The following is a 17,122-nucleotide window of genomic DNA, read 5'->3' as shown; positions in this document are numbered from 1 at the left end:
ACAGTTGCTCCTGGTCATGCACTTGTTGATTTGTGTCGCAATAATTACATTCTTTGTGTTTTCCTCACTTTTTTGTATTGTCTTCCTTGAGAAGGAAAGAGTTAATTTTATCTTACCCAACATTTTCTAGGCCCTACTGTGTGTTATGTCAAATTCAACTGTCTATTTCTTCTTCTCTGTGCTGATTTGAAACCAGGGACTTTTCTCTTAACTTTATGCTTCATTAAATCTTAACTGTTGCTTCAAAGTGAACTGCCTATATATTTAAATCTAGAATTTCCTAATGTCAAGAATAATGCTTAACCAAATTATTATGAAGAAAATTGTACCCATATTTGCAATGGAAAGAAAATTGCTTCATTGGGATTTTGCTGTCATAATGCACATGATTATACCTCTTAATCACTTGTGTTTTTAAGTAAAAGGGACCTTTTGCTTTTCCTAGTTTTGTCTATCCTTTTTCATAGCTCAGTTAAACAACTACTTGCCCTCCACGCAAAGTCCAGTTGCTTTTATCATTTACCAGAAAATATCTTTTCTTATTCACAAATTAGTTGGAAAAATGAGAGAAGTTGGTCAAACCTCAGATCCCTGAAAATATTAACACTAATTGGCTTTCAAAGCCTGTAGATACTAAAGCTTTAAAAATTTCCATATGCAAATCCCAATGCTGTGTGACATAGAACTTTAAGAAATCAATAACTCTTTTCTTTCTTTTTTTCTTTGTGGTTAAAAATGGTAGCATTTTAGGATAATGTGTGCTAGCTTCTTTGTTTGTGTAAAGTTCCTGACAGGGATCTTTTCAAGCATATAACTGGTATGAATTGTGCTCGCCTAAAGGCTATGAAATCCAAAAACTGTGAAATGGAGTTCAAGCACGGCCCTTTATAGCTGGCAGGAGTTCAACTGTAGTTTGGTAGTTTGGTCAGCGGTTTCAAGAAATACTTTGAAAACTTTTGAAAACTTTATCTACACATAAGCATTCTCTTTTTTTTTCCTCCTGCTTTATCTCCCCAAATCCCCCCGGTACATAGTTGTATATCTTAGTTGCAGGTCCTTCTAGTTGTGGCATTTTTTTTTCCCCACACATAAGTATTCTTGTATTAGGCTGTTGTAAACATGTATTAAGCAGTGAGTTCTTTATTTTTCCACCCATTATGCATTTCCTACTTTATGGGAATGAAGACTGCTCATTGAGTGGTCTCAGTGATATATGTTTGTATATATTTGCTGGTTTCACTACCAACTGAAATGTGTGAATAGTTGATACACACAGTATTGACTATCTTTTGTTGCAAATCCCGTTACGTATTATCCCAGAATTTTAGCTTAGGAACTGAAGTGGGTATGAGTCACATTTTAGACGTCTACTCTTATTATTCATTGCTTCAAATACTTCCTTATACATTTTTTTCAAAAGTTTAATTCAACCACAGAAATAAGACTAAAAAATTTAAAAAGATCTATTTATACTACTGTCTTTCTGTATATTTCCTCTAGTCTTCTAATTTTCTGTTTGGAAATGAAAGTTCATGGTCAAATCCATGGGATTAAAAGCTATCATAATGAAAACTATGGTAAAAAAACCATTGGACTCACTTTCTTCCTACAAACCTTTATTGAAGGCCTGCTTTTGACCCGAAGCTATTAGAATACGTGGAATTGCCAAAGGAAACAGTGTTAAGTTCTAGAGTCAAGGGTTCTTTCTGATTTCTTATTTGAAGGGGGTTTCAAAAGTACTCTTCATTCTACAATAGTATTATAATACATTAAATATCTGTTGTAAGTTGTGATTCATAAGCTTTTTCACATATAACATTTTATTCATTTCATAAGAAAGGAGTGAGAAGGATCTGGATTCCAATCTTGAATCTTCTGCTTACCAGCCATCTGACCTCAGGAATGTAACTCAGTGTCTCCTCTTCTGACTTCAGCAGTAACTTCAGCAGTGGCTGCATATTCAGTGGCTTCAGCTCCCTCTTAACAGCTACCTGGGGAAGCTCCCACAGGGTGGCCCTGGTTCTGGATTTTCTTTCTTTTGATCTCCAGCCCTGGGTGGAGAAGAAGGGTGTTTCTTGCTTTTGCTAATTCCAGGGTTCCCTCAGCTACCCCTGAGAGCTCTTTCTGCTTTTCTGTCACCTCTCTAACCAATTCCTAAGTTTAAAGTCCCTCTGTTTGAAATACCTATGGAAGTATTTATTTTCCTGACTAGACTCTGACTGGTATACCTCTTTACACTACCATTTCCTCCGCTGAAAAGGAGATAAAATTACTTATTTCAGAGGGCTATTTTGGGGATTATAATTGTAAAATACCTGAATGATGAAATCAGGGAACAGAATAACAGACAAACCAACACTGGGGGAAGGGTCCTCTGGAGGGAGAGCAGCTAGGAAAGGCTGATAGAAGGAAGATAACATTAACTGTTTCCTTTGTCCTAAGAACCCTAACCTTGCAAGATAATGATTATTTTCATTTTTAAGATGAAGAAAATGAGGCTTGTAGATATTAAGCATAACATGGTTGATATATGGAATCAGAACACAAGTCCATCTAGATTAAATTTATGTTTTTTGTTTTGTTTTCCTGTCTACCATGATGATTCTTGTTGGAAAAGTTCCAGATATAAACTATCTACTAAAGAGTGTTGAATTAGGCAGGCTCTATTTTCAGACATGGGATCTGTAGTCATTGACAAAAGGCAGAACCAAATTTCTTAAGCAATCCTTCTGCTTTATTTACATGAGTTGAAAAAGAATACTATCTATTTAAAACACACATATACTTTTTGGAAGAAGGATGTGGTTCCACCTTGTCCTAGCACTCAGGTCTAGAAAACCTCTTACATCATGTCTATTCTCCAGTTATTCGCATTTTTTAACCCTTTGTCAAGATGATCAAGATAAGTCATATATCAGAAATATTTTGCTTTTGATTTCCCATAATGCCCATGTAAATACCACTTTCAATTACCATCTGTTTCCCTTTTAATCATAAGATAGTTTATCCATAGGCTCTGTTAACCTGTTTTCTATCATCAAAAATAAGTCAGGTGACCAGGCTTAGAAATTATTTGTGAAAAAACACAAATCTCTGATATGAACAAGAAAGAGATACCTTCAAATAAATATTCCAGGTGTGGAGGTTAGACACTCTAGCAGGTGCAAATTCCCACCTCAACTTTTAAGTTTGTAAACTTTAGAAGGAATTGAAGTTTCAGTATGATAAAAATAAGGATCTTTGAAATTTGTTAAAGACATTCCTTTGTGTTTTTGGCAGTTTTACAGGCAAAACAGTATAGTTTATATATGGAAAATAACATGGAAAAACGATTTAATAGCATGACAGGATACATGGTGAGAACTTCAAAAGCTCCTGCCAGCTGTGGAGGATGAGCTCATATTGTGTGGAATGTAGCGGAGAAGACAGGTGAGAGCAGACTTCCACTTTCCCACATGTGAAATACCTGGGAGGTCCACATGCTGCTGTGGGAAGCGATGATTTAAAGAAGGAAAACTTTAACTAGACACACGTAAATGAGGGAATCAATATTGATGAAATAAAAAGGAATCTCAAGGAATGTGGATATCACTTCCAAGAATTTTGTTCACATCCACCTAATTGATCTTGACTTTGTTCCTCATTAGATGTTTTGTTTTCACATCCATTTGCCTAGGGCCAAACCACCCGGGATTGTGAGCTCCTTAGATGTTATAGACTGAGCAAAGTTGAGTCCAAAGTTAGGTTGTAGGGGGCAGAAAGACCACCTGGGAGAGTTATGCATGTGATCCCTTAACTCCAGAGTTACTGATGCAATAAGACAACCATGAAATAATATGGATTCTTATGATAAAACCTAAAAACAAAATCTGAAATTGAGCTGGGGAAAGTTAGAAAACTGTTTTACGACCTTTTATGGCTAAACTTGAATTATTTTATTTAATCTTCATTTGGTGTTTATATTATGGGATACTACTTGAGTAAATTAATAGGTCACATTTATTGATACGTACTAGATGCCCAGCACTGGGCTACGTGGCTTCCATGACTATCTCATTTACTCTCATAACAACCCTCTGAAAGATGCACTGTTATTACCCCTATTTTTGCACATAAGGAAACTGAGGCTCAAGGATGCTAAATCTGTTAGTTGAAGAGGAAGAGAGGGGCTGAAGTGTGTGATTGGTGAATAAGACGTAGTCTGTGAAACAGTGTCAGAATTTTAAAATTTTTAGGGGTCTAATGATTTTAAAACATTTCAGAAGTTGACTTTTACACTGCAGGATTAGGCTAAAATGAAGCCATTTATTGTTCTTCAAACTTTTGGTACTCCTTGAAGAAATGTGGCATCTTTTCCATTGTAAAGGGATAGAGACCCCAGGATTTTTGACAATCTCCAATTTACCTAAAAGCCCTCCCACAATTTCCACCTGCTACCAGCACTGACTGTGAATGAGTGTGAGTATGAAAATATATAAAGTGTGGCTGTGCCATTAATCAGCTGCAATCTTTCAAAGTATCATAAATTTCAGTGATCAATGCCAAGTCTCATTTTGATGGCTTGGGGACTAAACCCATGGATCAGCCTGACAGAGACAAATAAAAAACTAAATAGGGACGTGATAGTCTGTTAGGGGTGAGAGCTACTCTTTAGATTTTCAGATATGTCATTTGTGAGAGATGCTGGATAATTTGAAATGCTACGCATCCCTTATCTACGATTCCTTACTCCAGTAAGTGGAATTTTGTGTCAGTCCTTGGAGATTTTGTTTAGTTTGGTTTGAAACAAAAAACTATCAGCAATTAAGGAATTATTATTCAACACTTATGTTATTTCTGCCTGAGTTTCAAATGAATTAACGTTCGAAGCAATAAAAAAATCTATATTACCCGTTTCTTTCTTGTGGGCTTATACTTAGAGATTCAGTGAGAAATTCTAGGTTGATTTCTTAAAAATATATATTTTTCCTGACAATGTAATACTATTGATAACTGAAACTTGAAAAATTAATAAGAATATGAACAAAAATATATATTTGATTTTCATTACCGTAATACTTGCAAGTCTTCTTAGAGGTATTCAAATGTAAAATTTTTAAAATTTATTTCATCAACAGCAACAGAATATAATTTGTGCTCCAAGTCAAACATCTTCCTCATGATATTCAGTATTGCTCAGGGGATCAGTCAGTGTTTGTTTAGAAAAACAGAAGCTGCTCTGTGTATCTTTGATAATACAGAGGATTAAAGGCATCCACAGTAGCGGGACGCCAGACAAGGGAAAGGCAGGAAGCTGTCACTAACTGGCTTAGCCCGCAGAATGGAAGTGGTGGATCTCAACAGCTGGTGTTGGAGCTACTGCAGAACTCAAGCACCTCCAGGAAGTGCCACATGGCTGTCTCAGGCCGCTGCACTCAAGTGAGTGATTCCCAAGAAGCCTCCTCCGCTATCTCATCAGCCTGCAACACCTAAGTGGATACTTTGTAGAAGTTCTCCCTGGACTCCCTACAAACTTCACATCTGCTATCTCCCCATGTGTCTGGCTGCATCTGCCTCCAATGAAGTAATATTTCTTCCCTTTCATTTTCCAAAGCTCATGTAGGTGACTGTCAGTGGTAGAATCTAGCCCTACAGGAAATCAAACAGGAAAAGAGATTCTGGGCAATGTGGTGCTAGTCTCTTCAGCAATGCAGAGAAGACCATCAGAGGGGATGACAGGGATGTTCACTTGACAACAGTTAATCCAGCACAGTCCAGCCATGTCTCATCTCAGCATCCCATGACATTCTTTTACCCACATTTAAACTTCTGACTACCACCACCACTACCAGTAAGAAATCATGGTGTTAACCTGACACACATATCCCTCATATGACTGAAGACATGAACACTTTCTCTAGAAAAAGGACACAAAGTTCCATACGTCACCATATCCATCTCTAGGTGATGTTCATTCCTGTCTCAGCCCAGTCAAATCCCTCTTTTACATTCTGTAACTTAAAGACCAAATTACAGGGTCAAAGTATGAACATACCTTATGTTAGAAAGTAGGCTAATAGACTTGACTTTTGACTTCACACAGATCAAGAGGACTTATAACTGGGCCTGATGAAGAGACATCAGGCATTATCTGGAGATTCTAGATTTTGAGCTTGAAACTATGACTACATGGGTTGCTTCCTTCGGGGAGGGTCAGTGTATTTGCATGCAGCAGAGAGAATGAACCACATATTTGGTAACCAAAAAAGCAGACGTTTTAGTCCTTAGAGATCTTTATCAAATATTTAAGGTCCTTCTGAACAAGTGATGGGATTACATTTCTCCATGCTTATAAATAGGTATGGCCATGTGACTGGTTTTAAACAATGAAATGTGAGCAGAGATGGTGTATGTTACACTATTTGTAAGCTCTAAAAGCCAGTGCAAGATTTGTCAGGCTCTCTCTCTCCAATGGCTGCTGGCAGCATTACAAACAACAGCTGCTCCACGAGCCTGGATCTTAGAATTAGGATGATGAGTAGCAGAACCCCTACCTAGGCTCTGATGGGCATATAACGTGTGAAAAATCACAGTATGCACAGGTTAGTGATTATAGACAACAATATTGTGTTATAAACATCAAGCTTCCTAAGAGAGTAGATTTAATGATTCCCACCTCAAAAAAGAAATAACTCTGTGAAGTGATAGAAAGCCTTGCTAATGCTACAATGGCAATTATATTGTAATATATAAGTGTATCAAATCAACATGTTGTATATCTCAAACTTACACAGTGATATGTCAAATGTATTTCAATAAAAAATGAAATACTGTGGGAAAACAGGATTTTACTCTGTAAGCACTGAGCCTTGGGGATTGTTTATTACTGCAGCCTAACGTATCCCATTCTAAATAATGTATCCAGTATTAAGTATGAAAATAAATATATTATCAAGTTTTAAAGTCCAAAACTTGTCAAATACTTAGAAAGCAAAAGTTATTAGAAAAAGATCCTAACATTTAATGCAGCTTACAAAATAGAAGGAGAGGGGCCTGGTTTAATATATTTCTGATTATATCAAGGTTTGTTATAGAGCAGAAAACTTTTCATCACATTCAGATTATGGGGCAAGGAGAGCTAGCGAATGCTCTTGGCGATGATGTGCCTACGAAGTATCTGGAAGGGCTGCTGACCAGCAGTTTTCTCTCCTGAGGCTTATGGGAATGATTGCCAGTCCACTGGGAGGCACGGGCTGGCCCTGTTCCAGGTGCTTGTCGATATATCTTACTCACTTCTCAAAAAAACTGTATCTTGAAAACCTGAACCATTGTAGAGAATTCAAAATATTCTTGGTTCTTCAAAATCAGACTGTGTAAGCTTCGGGTACTGACTTGCCTGGGGAAAGTATATTGCAGTGAAATAAACGAGGAGACCATCAAAAGGGTCACTCTAGACCTAATAGCTGTGTTACTTGGTTTAAATGCTTAAGTTTTAAATTCCAATGTTATTTTATAAAAATTGAGGATAATAATAGCTACCTTGTAAATTTGTTGTGAGGTTTGATCACTGTGTCAGAGTAGTTGCTCAATATATATATATATATATCGGATTTTTAATATTCATCTTTTAAAACTTTATCTTATCTTATGCATCAAAGGTGCTTTGGATCAATGAGATTTCTTAGTAATTACTTCATGGTAAATAATAACTACATCTGTCCCCCTTGCCCCACTGCTTGTCACTGGAACAATGTGATGAGAGCCAGTGGAAATTTTTCCTACATGAGTAGCTGGACAATCTATAGGCAAGGGATGAGGCAAATTGATTTTTCTCTGCTTATATAGGGAAAGGTGGTAGCTGTCCCCATCCACTCCTGAAAGGATCTCCTGACAATGTAATGGCTTCAATCCTATCTGTCATTTGATGTTGTCATTGACCAAATGCTTTGATATATTTATACACGCTTATTTATACTCAATTGAATTTTGGAATATATATGTCAATTTTTCAAAAAAAAAAAGAGTGGCTGACTTTCCCAATGTTCCCAATAATAAACAGAAAGACTTCATTCACCCAATTCCTATGTCACCACCTTTTCCATCTAACAATCCTGTTAACTCAGCTGTTTAGCAAAATTAAAAAAAAAAAAAAGGTTTCAGCACTGACAATGTCCAGAAGGCAGTGACGTGTGGCCATGGCACAGAGCAGTAGCTGCAAGATGTTTTCTTCTGAATCTAACTAGAAAGCCATGGAGCATGAGAAACCCTTTTCTAGACAATGTGAAATGAAAAAGGAAAATCCACTCCAATTACTGTCCTACGAAAATATCCAAAGGCAACAGAGAGCATCAGTCAGGAGGCTATTGTCTCTCTCATTATGTTCCAAATTGGAAATGGCAACTTGTTTTCTTCCTCACATAATAGTTCTCTAAATAAATTGTCTTCTCCCGCTGTCTGCTGCTCCCTTGAGGATTCAGTTATTTAGAGATAAAGAAGAACTTGTGGTAGTGAAAGGCATGGGTTATGAGCCAGCTCCCCGCCTGAGAGAGAAAATGGAAAGGAACGCTAGGGTTATGACGTGTTGAAAATCAGATACGTTTTAGCAATTTATTTGTCGTGTCTTGGGTAATATAGAAGCCTTCTATAAATTTTACCTATATGTCTTCTATGAGAGTATTGACTTACCACACTGCAATGGATGGCTTTGCTTCCTGAAAATCACCTACGGAATATTTGCTAATACCTCTTAAATTGTCTTGGTAGCTCTTCAAAATAAGAATTTATCTGATGAGGATTTGAGAAAAACTTTCATTAGTATTAATCCATCTTTACCATCAATTTACATTTTATTTTTACATATTTTTTATAAGGAAGTATTTATTACCTTCAGAATGTCTTCAGAATTCATCATTAACAAAATTTGCTGAAATATTTACTTTGTTTGCTTAATGACTTTCTCCAATTAAGAAGTACTTCTATGATTTTTTTTAAAGATTATATTACGGTGTTTAGACTTTATCGGTGGAATATCATCTCAATTATAAGGTGACAAACTCAGGCGTGGATGTTATGTGGATAATCTTTCTCAAGTTTATTTATTTGTTAGTATTTTCGTCCTATATTCACAGAATCTGTTTTTACTCTTGAACATGGTTATCAACTATTATTAGCTTGTATGATTGTGGCTATGATATAAAATCTTTATTATGGTCCTAGATTAATTTCTTCTGAGTACACCTCACAGTGTTTTTAATTTCCTAGGAATGTAAACTATTCTTGTTTTTTGATGTATAGGTATTGTCTTTAGGAAAGCTTGTTGACTTTGTGGTCTGAATATTCTTTAAATCTTCTGTATCAAAAGTGATTAGCAGATAGTCCTTGGTAGATTTTTATCCTCATAATATCCTGTCTTTCAGTATGAATAATAACATACATAATGTTTTGACAAAGCGAAATTGCAAAAACTAAAGACGGGTCATAAAACACTAAGAAGTAAAAGCTCCAGACACCTTTAAGTGGAAGTTACAGAAGCTTAATCCTCCCGGAAGTTTAGTCTATCAACGTCATTTTCCTGAGAGGTAAATGTAGCGTGGAATACATTGCGATAGAAAATTAAGCAATTGATCTAACATGGTACTGTCAAATACAAATAATAAGGATGTTATTAATGGAAAACTTTCTAGTTACTTTGGTGTTTGCTTGTTTGTTTTTTACGTAATTCTCTTTTTTCAAAGTACAGCTGACTTCCACCCTTGATTGATCACAAGGGCACTTGGCAGGACTCGGTTCCTGTTGAAACATGTCTCCATGTGAAAGTATAAAAGCTACCTAGCACCTCTTTTATGCTGGTGGGGAGAATTCTGTGTGTTAAGAACAGTTCTTTTTTTTTTTTCCCTGCACATATTTCAATCTGAAAAGAAAAAAGCTGCTATTGGTCTAGTAGTGTGACTGTGTTCAACGGCTTTGCCAGTGGGGTCTGCAGAAAGGAAATAATTTGAGAATAATAATTTTAGTCTCCAGCAATCTTATCTTCCCTCCTTTGGATTTTCGCCAGATTAGAGTGAAGAATTTCAAGGGAGATCGAGGGTTGGCTGTTGTCTTTGAACAAATAGACGGTGCACGGCACACAGAAGAAAAGAGTGCTTATCAGGTGTTAAACATGAATTAGGTTTAGGGGCCTGCCTGGTGGCACAGCAGTTAAGTTCGCACGTTCCGCTTCTCAGCTGCCTGGGGTTTGCCGGTTTGAATCTCGGGTGCGGACATGGCACCGCTTGGCATGCCATGCTGTGGTAGGCATCCCACATATAAAGTAGAGGAAGATGGGCACGGAGGTTAGCTCAGGGCCAGGCTTCCTCAGCCAAAAAGAGGAGGACTGGCAGTAGTTAGCTCAAGCTAATCTTCCTCAAAAAAGAAAAAAAATGTTAGAAAAAAACCCAAAACCTGAATTAGGTTTAGACATCTGACAACTCTGAAAAAAAATTGTATCTAATTAACAACCTTGGAGTTATTAAGAACTAGCAAAATCATATTCTCTCATTTGTTTCCATCCTTCTCACTTTTGGTTTTATCTTGGAATCATTCCCCAAACTTAGACATTTCTTTATTCTCATGGATTATGCCTAACAAAGCACCCTTTTTCTTCAACAGAGTGAAGATTTGGGCTTCTGGGCAATCCGTGACACTTTTTAAGGTAAAGGTTTCTAAGTTTTAACTCATGACTCATAAAGCAGAATGAATCGTCAAAGATAAATGGCAAGAATGACTATTTGTTTTGAATTTGACATAATAAAACTGTAGATGACCAAGTGGGAAGCAAGGGGCAGTGTTAAGGAAAAGTATTTTTGCTCCTAGGTGTTCTTAATGTCCTGGAACAGGTCATAATACATTTACAAATGGGGTGGGATGGGCAAGAAACCCTGACTGATTAGTGATGGATGGGCAGTAGAGATGAAGTTCTCTTTCCATTCATTACTCCCTAGCAGAGGTATAATGGATTATCCCACGCTATCCAGAGAGTATGTAATGACTAATATAGATAAGCTATGACATTTTCATCTGAGATTTTTGATCATCTTCACACCTGATTAAACCTATCATGTCAAGTTCACCTTAAGCAATAACATAACAACAAAATAAATGGGCATCCTCTTTCTCTGATAAATGTAACGAAACTCATTTACCTAATAATTGGAATGAGACTGTGTCAGGAACTAGAGCACTATCTAAATTTTAATAACAAGGGGTGAAATAAAAACAGACCTAATAACTAACTACTCTATTGGTTGTTGGCAACTGATAAATGCCTCTTGTATTTTCCTATAGCCTGATCTAATTCAGATAGGCTAATACATAATTTTTTTTTCTTTTTGTCCAGATGAAACCTTAGGACTAAATAGTCATGGAAACCATTAGACTGTTAGGGATCATGTTTAAATGATACCTATAAACACCATGATGCTTCATAATGGGAAGGTACTTTGAAGGTCTCAGTAAGTAACTGTTGTGTTAGATATAATTGAAAAATATTTTAATCTTTATATAAAACAGGTCCAGCAAATTAATGCTAGATTTAGCTTCAGTTGAGAATGTACAAATTCACATGAATAGATCAGACAGAACAGCATTAAATTCTTTGCTAAAATATACTTTTATGTAGCATTGTAAATCAAGGCAAACTCACGTGGAACTCTTTTCTGGTTTTCTTCACAATGTATTGGTGTGATAGGTATGCGTATTTCTGATAAAAATGCAGGAAATTTCAAGCTTTTGCTCACTAACCTTAACTATCACCAGTTTCTGTGCTATTCGGGAGTCACTGCCCATGACCATCCCGAAGATTTTCTTGTAAGATCTATTCAGATGTACTTTGGACTAAAGGTGTTTTAGTTGATGAATCTCCTGTTTGTGTTCAGAAAACTGTTTTCTGTGCAGATGGTTTTACGATAGCAACCAGTGGTGATAAATCCAGGTAAGCTGATAAGCTTTTTTGCTATTGACAATCAAGGTGGTTTTGATCTTTAGCTTTGTGTAAAATGGACCTTTTTGCAGATGTACCCTTTAATATAATTAGTTAAATGTATGTACAGCTATGCATGTGTGTGTGTTGTGTATATGGTGCAGAAGAGAGAGGCAGACATGAAGAGTGTTATACTTTCAAGGAGCAGTTATGGAGCAAATATCAAATTCCAGCTCCAGAATATGAAAAAGCATGGGACAGCTCAGACTACTGCTAATACAATGTCACGCGCACTACGGATTAGTCACTAACACAGCTGGAAAATGGAAACAGTTGTTTTTGTGCTTGATGTTACCTGTTTGGACAGATCCTCAAACTTTTATGGATGCATTTACTAGCTTCAGATTCACATTTTATCCAGAAGAGAGCATTCAAAAAATTTTTTTTTTTGGTCAAATCAACTAGATTTGAAAGGATTTTATGTAGAACATAATCTGTGGTTGAACTGGAAAATGCATTCCAGCTTTCCATTAAGTAACAAATTAACCCAGATTTGAATAATTTCTGTTAGTTTGAGTTTTTATAAACTACACTGGGAAATGGTATATAGCGTCTGAGGCATGGTCTGCACCACTTGTGATGTGAAACTAATCGGATAGAAAATTACTTTGAGAAGAAAGTGAGCTCCATATTAGATAATTGGCTGTTTTTGTTTAAAATTATTCAATAACTGAAAGACAGTTGGAGAATTCAGAATTTATGATGCTGAAATAATATCTCTTTATATAAAATCTTTATATTAAAGAGATATCTTTTACGATGTACGTGGAATATATTACATGACAGTGGGAAACATAAATTTATCCTAGAATTTTTTAAAAGTATACTTTGTAGGGCATCCCACACACTATCAATTCACAATATTTTAATTTTTATTGTCACTATTTTTCTTCCTGGTTTTATTGAAAGTAAGATTTTTCCCTTTAATTTTCTCCAACACTAACTTTATCCTGAAATGTTAGTAAGTTCAAGGAAGATAGAAGTTTTGAAATATTTAGGCATACATAATATTATTTTAGAAAACTAGGTGTTCCTTCATAGATGTCTTAATTTTGTACCTCCCTAAAACCATTAATTAAGTTAAATTATTAATAAATTTATGAATTCTATATACATTGTATATATATCTGTATCCATACTGGGATTTTTATTCAACCCAATTTTTGTACAGTTAGTTGTCAATAAGTTTGCTTGGAAAATGGATTACACTAAGATGATGGTCACATCTACTAACTAGAGAATTTGGTCACAAGTGTGAGAAGCTCACCTCTTCTCTCTCTTTTTTTTTTTTAACCTCCCTTCTCATTGCCCAAAGTTGATTAAGAAGTAAGAAGTCCTGAGCAACTGTCTTTAACAGTAATAAACAAAATATTGACTCAATTGGTCTCCAAAGATACTTTAACGTCTCTGCCTAGCCAGCTCAGCTTCTTCCTTTCACCCCAATCTGGTTCTGCTGGTAGTTGATGACAGTGTTCTGATCATGATCTTATTAATTCGTTCCCTCTCTTGAGAGCTTAAGTCTGTTTTTTTCTGGCTGACCTCCTTGTTCTCTACTTCCTTCCTCTCCTCAGATCTTTGATCGCTGCTAATTATTACTCTTTGTTTCCCTTAAATCTCACTCCTTCTCCAGATTGACCTTGGTTTATTTTATCCTGACCTCTTCAGCCTGGAGTATGAATGTGTACGCCAGTATTTTCTGCCTCATTATCTTCCAATTTAAATCTGCTTATCAGTCAATAACATTTTCCAGTTATCCAGCCCTGCGTATGAAGAACTTCCATTGGTCTTCTCAAATGTTGTGAGTATAAGTATTCACAAACACCCCATGGGCACTAGAATAATCCTAACAGTGGTAATAATAAACTGTTAATATATATTTAGTGCTTACATGTGCCAAGTGTAAACCAAGTGATTTATATGGATTTGATCATATGATTCTCCAACCACATCATGAAGTGGCTGCTATAATATCTCCAATTTATAGCCTAGGAAACTAAGACCTACCATGATCACCCAGCTACAAGTTGGCAGAGACAAAGTTTGAACCAAGGTCATTGGTCTCCAGAAGCCACATGTAGGAGGGACCTATGCTCTACAGAGCCAGGATATGTGACTAGTAAAAACAAGATTAAGACCTCCAAACTTTCTTGTTATTTATAAAGATCCTCACTCCATGACTACATCCAAATTTATACTCATTAAGCAAGAATTTATTGATCACCTACCACGTCTCTGGCACTATTCTTGATATTGAGGTAAGCAGTGAACAAAACTGACAAAGTCAGGAATACCATGCTGCTTGCATTCCACTGGGAGGGCCAGATGGTAAACACAAATATAATGTGTATGTTACGTATGGTGGAAGTAAATTCTATTCAAAAGGATAAAGCAGGATAAAGGGAAAGAGTGTAACTGTGCAGGGGAATAGCATTCTTCCTATTTGTCCTCTTTGACAAAGTGACATTTTAATGGAGACCAAAATAAAGTGAGAGGGTGAGCCATGAAAATATCTAGGGAGAGAGAATTCCAGGTTGAAAGAGTGGTAGATGCAACGACTCTGCTGTGGAAATACGCTATGCTTGGTGTTTGTAAGAATAGGCAAGGAGGACCTTCAGACTGGATTAAAATGAGCAAAAGGAAGAGTAATTGGAGAAGAAGTTAGGGAAAGAGAGCAGACGTAAGTCATACAGAACCTTGTGGGTCATAACAAGCTCTTCAGCATTTACTTGGAGACAGGAAGCTGCAGGAATATTTCGAACAGATTTGTTGAATTATCTTGCTGCTATGTCAAAAATCCACTCTAGGGAGGCAAGTATCTAGAGGAAGCTATTGTAATAATCCAAGTGAAAGACATAGGAGGTTTAAAATAAAGTAATTGTGGAGGTATAAAAAATATATTTACACACACACAAACTTTTTGTTGAAATGTAATATATATATATAAAAGCACATATGTAAATGTACAAGTGGATGAATTGTTTTATTGGCCACACTAGTGTAACCAGCTCTCATATCAAGAAACAGAGGCTTAGAACCTTAAAAACCCCCTCATGCTACATTCTAGTCTTTATCCCTGCCACCCATGGCAAGTACTATTCTTCTAAAATAAGAGTTGGCAAACTTTCTGCAAAAGATCAGATAGTAGATATGTTAGGCTTTAAGAGCCATACATAGTTTCTGACATACATTATTCTTTCCAACTATTTGATAGCTTTGCTATGTGTATAATTCTATGTTGAAAATGAATGTGCCTTTATAATTTTGAGAGCCTTGCTTTTCCATCTTCTACTTTCCAGAAGAGTATACAATTTTGAGTCCATAATCATTCATTTCCATCTTGTAAGCCCTTCCAAACTTTGATCCAGAGACTTTGGATTTTTTCCAAAAAGAAAAGTTATCTGTCCTGTTCCTCATCCCCAACATGTAGTGTGACTCTGTGACTCAGTTTTGTCTTCACTGAATTGTCCTATCTATCAAAGTAATGAGTGATCAAATGCTTTATAATCCACATGCTATTCAAATATTGCTCTTATTTTAGGGGAGTAAAGAAATAGGTTCACTAAGTTTAGATTGCTCAGATTCCACAGCACTTCCTCAGAGAACCAGACATCTCTAATGTCATGCCAGAGACCATCCAATCCAAGAACAGTCTTTATCTAATCTAGAAGTATACATTCCTCAGAACCAATATTTTAAAAGAAAAGGAAGGCCTGGCTACCATAACAGTTTTGGATACTTACAGGGACTCCCTAGAGATGTTGTAACACCCTCCACTGGGGATTTAGTAACCATACCTACACAGTACTTTTGCTGTTCTCTTTTTTTACCTGGCAAATAATCTGAGTTCCAGGAATTAATGAGGCCAATAACGTTGTTGTCAGGGGTCCCCAAGACCATTGATGATTTTCTAGAAGAGCTCATGGAACTCGGAAAATCTGGTGTACTCCTGGTTATTGTTTATTACAGTGAAATGATACAAATGAAAATTAGCAAAGGTGACAGGCACATAGGGCAGAGTCCAGGATAGACTAAGTGCAAGGTTCTAGTTTGCCTCTCCTAGTGGAGTCTCATAGACAGCACCTAATTCTTCCAGCAACAATATGTGACAACACATATGGGTATTGTCAACCAAGGAAGCTCACCAAAGAGTTGGGGGCTAGGATTTTATTTGGGATTGGTCATGGAGGCATGGAGTGCCCGTATGGTTGACCTTAGTCTCAAGCCCCTCCAAAGTTCAAACTATATACCATGTGACCCAAGGCCACCACCATAAATTACATTGTTAGTATAATCTATTTGTCATGGCCCAAGGCCCCAGATAAATGAACACACTCTTTTAAGGCAGAATATTACAAAGGCTTAGAAGTTATCTCCCAGGAGCCAGTCAAGGACCAAACCTTTCTTTGGAATGTGTGGGATTTGAACATCCCAGACCTGCTGAGTCAATCCTGCCCTGCATAAGCATATTTTATCACTCCAAACTAGAAATCTAAGCTTCATGCAAGATCTCTATCCATAGATTTCCCAAGTAGAATAGCTCAAATTTGAAGCTATAATTTTATCTCACATATGAAAGAACTGTTTTTCCCCCTTCTGGTTGAAATTCACTTATCTTCTGTCTACCTCCAGCAGGTTATAGCACCTTTTCTGCTATGAAATGTTTTGTTATTGCTATATCATTCAACATTTGAAGACTCTAGGAAGCTGTATCAGTCAGATTTTGCTAGGCAATATACAATCACAAAATCTCTATGGCAAACAACACTAAGCATTTACTTCTCCCTCATGCACCTGCGAATTGGCTATAATTGTTTTGCATCTGTGAGTTAGGGAAGTTCTGCTCCATGCGTCTCATTTGGAGGACCCAACTGGAAGAGAAGCAGCTACCTGGGGTTTATTCTTCTCATGGCTATGACAGAAGCACAAGAGGACAAGCACAAGTACCTAATCATATTTCAAGATTCTGCTCATGTCACATCTGTTAATCATTGGCCAAAGCAAGTCACATGGCCAATGCCAAAGTCTAGGGACGTACATGCCACTTACCACGAGGCCATGGTAAAGGAAGGGATGAATGAGAATACTACAGGAGAGAGAATTGGGGCCATTATTCAATCTACCACAGAG

This window comes from Equus przewalskii, chromosome 17 (assembly GCF_037783145.1).
Source record: "Equus przewalskii isolate Varuska chromosome 17, EquPr2, whole genome shotgun sequence".
Lineage (NCBI taxonomy): Eukaryota > Metazoa > Chordata > Mammalia > Perissodactyla > Equidae > Equus > Equus przewalskii.
This window is presented reverse-complemented; position numbering follows the sequence as displayed.